The following is a 6955-nucleotide window of genomic DNA, read 5'->3' as shown; positions in this document are numbered from 1 at the left end:
CTTTCCCTTCTTAACAGGATCTGTTTCTCCAATTTTTAAAAAAAAGAATAAAAAGAGTGATTACATTTCCTTAGTGGTTACTTGATGCATTTAGCCCTGTAGGTTCAGTCAGTTACAGCAGGTTTGCTCTGTATTTTTAATTTTACTGGGTGTTGATACTGGAGTGTAAAATTAACACAGATGGAAAATGGACAAAAAAAGATCAAAGTCATCAGGTGCTCAATTTAGAAAAAAGAGAAAAGAATAGGAGGAGAAACGAGCAAAAGATAAAGGTAAGCAGATGTGTCATTGAATAATGGCAGGTATTGTGCATGTCATGTATCCTCAAACAAGATAACATTCATTAGTTGTGATAGGGAAAACAGTAGTCACTGATATTTTTAATCTTCAGTATAATATAATAAACCAAATTTCCCCTTGTGGGACAATTAAAGGACTATTCTATTCTATTCTAATATTAATTGGCCATTAATTGGAAAAGGCGTATTGCTGATTTGACTCCCATTCTCAATGTATGACAAATCTAGCTGACAGAGCAAAAAATAAAATCCCTTAGACTATTAGGCTACATTATTTAGGAAAGTTATCTTACTGTAATTACAGAGTAATGCATTACGTCCAAACACTGATGATGTGACAGCATAGTCAATAAAATGCTTGTTATACATATAATTCTGAATATTTGATGGGCAAAATTATATATTTGTTTTAATTATGAAAATGATGCATGCATGTTTCTGAGTTTCATATTGGGTTTCTATTCAGGGGCACAAAATATTTTGGAGCAGCCTCTACCACTGGCACTGCCCAAGATAAGGAGCCATCCACCTCCTCAGCCACATATGTGTTTCTACAAATGTCTGATCCTGAGGATGAAGATCCAATGGCGGCCATTTCAGTGTGTGTTGCATATTATTTTGCAAATGCTTTGCTGCCACTATGAATCCTGTGTATTCCAAATAACTTGTGTACACTAATGCAAATGTATGCTCATAGAAATGTCAAAGAAGTTGCAGCCACCGGTATTTTAAGAAATATTTTAAGTTAACATTAATTTAACAGACTTACAGACTGGAAGCATGCCAGTTCTCTTCTCACCTCACATGACAATAGTCCTGAACACCATAACTCCATGAAAGCATGGAAAGAACTGGTAGTGAGGATTAAAAAAGGTGAAACAAATGACAAACAACAGAAGGCACTTCTGCAGGCTGAGAAAAAAGGATGGAGGGCGGTGCTGACTTGTGTCACTGCTATTATTCAGTCTCTCGCAATCAGAAATTTAGCATGAAGGTGACAAACAGCATTAAACGGCAATTCGATCGATGGGTTTCCATTGTGTGCAGTGTCATTAGTTTGAATGTGTTTGATCTGCAGTGGATGGATCTCTTTTGCAAATGGAAGGTGTCATGTGTATTTTACATTATATAACCGGTATGGTGTTTGTTGTCTTCCAGGAATTATAAATCTTCCCCTCTTAATTTTTGTTTTGACGTTTCCATCTTGGTCGCGAAATAAAGTTTCTGATTTTACCTTTTGTGAATGTGTCTTCTTTTCAGTTCTCTGACATATCACAACTTTGATTATTACAATATCTAGATGGTATGAACAACCTTCACATAAAATTATTTGGTAATCAACCCATGCAGGAAGAGTCTCCAAAAGTTGAATCTGTTCATGTGGACGTAGCGTTTTGTGGGAGAAACGTTTCGTCACTCATCCAAGTTTCCTGGATTCTTGTTTTCGACAAGTTTGTCTGCCTGCTCTTGGTTTATGTTGCTAATTATTTAAATGAACTGGCTGCATCTTTGCATTGCTAGTAGATCACAAAGACTTTTTCCACTCTCAGTGGCACATCATTGTTATCACGACTAATTTACCGAGCTTAGTAAATCTTGCTCTGTCTGTGAATTTGAATTTTTTTGCCTGCCATTATTTGTATTTCACAATTATAATTTAGGTGACATGCAAAAGTGTAAGCTGGAGCTGGGGAGTAAGTCACCAACAATTAGTAACATAATAATGTGAGGGCAGTGCTTGGATTCATAGCTCCACCCTTTATGTATGGGAGACACCTTCTGCTAAATTTCAGTATAAATATGTGTGATAACCAACTGGATTCATAAACGCAGATATCTTATGTCTCTGTTTCTTTCAGAATGGCTGCAATTCCTGCTACTCCAAGAATTCAGAGGATCTGTGATCAGGTGAGCTTTATTCTATCTTCATTCTTCATAATCTTCACAACCAAAAGCTCTGATTTGTACGTCACTCTGGATTTACATCAAATTCTAATTTGTTCAAACACAGATCAAGTTCTTAGTGGAGGCAAAGACCATGAAGATATACAGTGAATTCCTTGCTCTTAATTACTTTGTTGGGCATGAGAATGGAACGGAATCCTATCGAATCGAGGTAAGTACTTCTGTCATATTCATTATAAAAAATTCACTGAAATTGGAAGACAAGAAAGAACACTTTAGATGTGCTGTTAAAAGTGTTAATGAAGATATTTAGTGTCAAACATACAACATGTTTTTTGTCTCTTTTGCGTGCAGGTTGATGTGGGAGGATCCAAGTGCATTGTGGAGGATGTCAGTCAAAATGTTCCACCTGATGTGGGAGTGATCAAGCTAACTGACGTAAATGAAAACCACAGCAGCGATGAGGCCATCAAACCTTTCTAATTTGATCTCATGGCCTGTTTCAGCTGATAATTGCCTCCAAACTACTGTTGCTATAGCAAAATAATAAATAATAATAAAATAATAAAATTTTTGTGTTATAAGCAGTGAATCATTTTTAAATCTAAAAACTGAAACATGTTGTACATTGAACATTTTAAAAGGAATAATAAAGAAAATTTGATTTTTTTGTAATTGTGGATTTTGTGACAGTTGTGAAGCTGTATTTGACTGATAAGGGGACAGTAAAAAAAAGTGATAGTGAGAGTTTTTGCTCAAATGCTTGTTGGTGCACACAAACACAAGTTTTGAATTTTCTGAAAAACTGTAGATGAACTTTTCACCAAAAACTGATAGACAGCAAACAAAAACAAGATTAAAGAAGCACAAACACAACACAGAGAAGAAGCTGTAATGATGCTAAAACTCAAATATAAATCAACATTACACTCATTCACTGTTAAAAATATCAGCATAAATCTGAATGTTTGAGTGACCCAGTTAACCCAGGTGAGGAGACTGTTTGATAATAAATACACGTTTTAAAAAATTACATTATGTATATTGCAACAAAAGAAAAAAATGGAGCCTGTTGTGTGTAGTGGAAAATTTGTGTTCACCGGATTTAACCTCTCTGTGCTATTGGTATGTGATTGTCACATTCTTGCACGAAAAGTGTGTGTCTGAAGATGGATGCTCTCTGTGTCTTCGTTACAGGCGCCTACATGACTGGGATGGCATAGGCACCGATCGGATTTCTATCGCCCATTTGCTGGGAGTAAGGGCGCCCTCCGTTTGCGAGGTGCGCCTGCTGCTTGCGGCACAGGGAGGAGAGGGCGGGGCGGTGAGGGATTCACTGGTGGCTGGAGCAGCATCTAATAACCAACTCGCAAAATAAAACAAAATAAAAACAAACCAACAAACACGAAAACACCAGACGTTATTATACAGACTTATAATTTGCACCGATGTTTTTTCGAAATTCTATATGCGAAAAGTGAGCGCGAGAGCCCTCGGTGCACCTGCTCGCTGCTGAAGTCAAAGTAAACTTTATTGTCATCTCTGCTCCAGTATATAGAGAGACGAGACGTGCAAGTAAACAAACAATAAATATAAGAAGAGTAAGAAAATAAATATACACTTTAGGACCAGGGGTAAAGGGATCAATAACAATTTAAAATGTATAATTTACAGTTTAATGATTCAAAGTCTCACACACAACCCGTCGAAAGGGGAGGGGCCGGCTGCTTCCAAAGAGAGCACATTTTATAATGTTGTAAATCCAAGCCCATTATGTATTCATGATTTGAATCCTGGGTTGTGTGAAATCCCAGAAATACACCTTAGACAAAGTGAATCTGTGAACTAAGGTGTAGGTCTATTAGGTTATGTTGTGGCGATCCTCGGGTTGGGGGATGGGTGTTCATACTGGAGTGCAAAATTAAAACAAATGGAAGATGGACAAGAAACGTTCAAAGCCATCAGGTGCTCAGTTTAGAAAAAATAGAAAAGAAGAGGAGGAGAAACGAGCAAAAGATACAGGTAAGCAGATGTGTCATTGGATAATGGCAGGTCATCCTGAAACAATCAGAATCAGAATACCTTATTAATCCCACCTGTTCTTGCAACAGCATGAACACTGACAGGGTGAGACAGCAGAAAAGTCTTTGTTTATTTTTGTAATAGGTTAAGGAATTAAGTTAAGAAGAGTGATTAAATAAATTGTTTCTTGCATTTTTGATTTAATGATTGTGTTTAGGATTATTTCAGAAACATGTTTACAGGATCTTTGTAAGCCTGTATTTACTTTAAAAGAAGGGAAGCACTTCTTCATTCTATAGAAAAGGTGACACATTACAGATGAGTTCATAAAAAGTGTCACTGTCACTCTTTCTAGGCTCTGTCACTTTTTTACTGGAACAGCATGGTAAAGTAGGCCTAGGGTCCCATCTAGTGGCAGTCTGTTGTTACTGCAATATATGAAATTGTGTTTCTATTGGAAATATAATTCAGCGCCACCGAGCCGCTCTCCCAGTTACAAAGTGAACCTGTTCTTTTAGACAGATAAATCACTAAGCACAGTGAAGCTTTTGGTTTTGTAAAAGTGTTTCTTATTCAAAATGCATGTTGATTTTTATAGGGTTGAAGAGCAGTTAGCAGTGCATTCATGGACATCTTTAAACTATTAATTGAAGAATCTTTGGTCATGATGGCATGAACTAGAAACGTGAGCTCCAGGTGAGACTGCACAGAAGAACAAGTGTCCTTAAACTGCATCAACTGATGACTTTTTACAATTTTATTCTACTGTGTGTTTTTATCATTGAACGTTTATGTCTTTGTGTACACATCCTAACACAAGCTACTGTAACTTAGAGAAGCTCAGCAATATATTATTAAGTACACAAACAGTTCCAGGTGCTGGACTGTTTGAAGGCCCCACTTTGGATCATGTGAAGGACGTTCAGTTTTTTGTTACAGGCATTGAAGGGTTAATGCTGTTAATTGCATAGTACAGTGATCGATAACTTGGTAGAGCTGGTCCACCTTATGAACCAAAGAATAATATCTAGTATGTTGTGAATGAAAAAAATAAATGGTATGACTGTTCATTTACCGAACCCTAACCTGTGAGATCAGGCTCACATCTCTGATCATAGAAATGGTGGACTTTTCAGGAAATGTACTTAAAAAATAAAAACAAGAGTAAGATGGGAAAGTCAGAAGGAAATAAGAAACTTTCTCAATTGTGAGAAATTTTGTGAGAATTTTAACTGGATTGTCTGTGGTATAACTGGCCTGTAACAAGAGGAGTCACCAACTGCTGCCCATTACAAAGGAAGAGGTTTTAGGACTTCCAAACCATCTTCACTGTTCCCATCAGGAGGCATCCATTTCTTTGTTACACCCTATGCTTTGAGAAACACACTATTATCACACCACAGTGAGCCAGTTGCATGAACAGCAGCCTAATCAGACTTCTGCAGAGTCTCAAAGTTTTTTTGGAGTCTGCTTCTTGTGTCCAACAGGAAGAATTCTGTCCATAAACAAAGGATTTTAAAATGTACCTTTTTTTTTCTTTTTACTTTTGTAAAGTAACCTAAAATTATTATTGCCTCAAAGGGATTTATACTCTGAGCTATGGGCTTTTTGTTTTTTAAATGTTGTTCTAAGCGGCCAACGAATTGTTAATGCATGATTAAAGTGAACTGTTAATTTATCGTTTCTGGTTTTACTATAAACAGACTGGGGACGCTTGTGTTTTCTTTCTTCCTCAAATGATCAGATAAGACTTGATTAAAAGAAATAATGCAAAGGCATTTTGCTGTGTTCACAGAGGGTCTTGAGGGTCTGTGTAAACGGAAAGATCTTGGCGATGGTGCATAAATTTGGGCACCATAAAAAAAGAAATGAAATCAATATTTAGTAGATCCACCTTTTGCAGAAATTACAGCCTCTAAACGCTTCCTGTAGGTTCCAATGAGAGTCTGGATTGTGGTTGGAGGTATTTTGGACCTTTCCTCTTTACAAAACATCTGTAGTTCATTCAGGTTTGATGGCTTCTGAGCATGGACAGCTCTCTTTAACTCACACCACAGATTTCCAATAATTTTCAGGTCTGGGGACTGAGATGGCCATTCCAGAACATTGTACTTGTTCCTCTGCATGAATGCCTTAGTGGATTTTGAGCAGTGTTTTGGGTCGTTGTCTTGTTGAAAGATCCAGCCCCGGCGCAGCTTCAGCTTTGTCACTGATTCCTGGACATTGGTCTCCAGAATCTGCTGATACTGAGTGGAATCCATGTGTCCCTCGACTTTGACAAGATTCCCAGTCCTTCCACTGGCCACACAGCCCCACAGCATGATGGAACCACCACCATATTTTACTGTAGGTAGCAGGTGTTTTTCTTGGAATGCTGTGTTCTTTTTCCTCCATGCATAACGCCCCTTGTTATGCCCAAATAACTCAATTTTCGTTTCATCAGTCCACAGCACCTTATTCCAGAATGAAGCTGGCTTGTCCAAATGTGCTTTAGCATACCTCAAGCAGCTCTGTTTGTGCTGTGGGCGGAGAAAAGGCTTCCTCTGCATCACTCTCGCATACAGCATCTCCTTGTGTAAAGTGCGCCGAATGGTTGAACGATGCACAGTGACTCCATCTGCTGCAAGATGAGGTTGTAGGTCTTTGGTGACAAGGACCCCGTGGAGCGAGGCGTCCTCAACCTCTCCGCAGCACAGGTGGAATACAGCGAAGACCAGCATGCCATGCTT

Source organism: Pelmatolapia mariae, linkage group LG9 (genome assembly GCF_036321145.2).
Source record: "Pelmatolapia mariae isolate MD_Pm_ZW linkage group LG9, Pm_UMD_F_2, whole genome shotgun sequence".
NCBI lineage: Eukaryota > Metazoa > Chordata > Actinopteri > Cichliformes > Cichlidae > Pelmatolapia > Pelmatolapia mariae.
Note: the sequence above shows the minus strand (reverse complement) of the source record.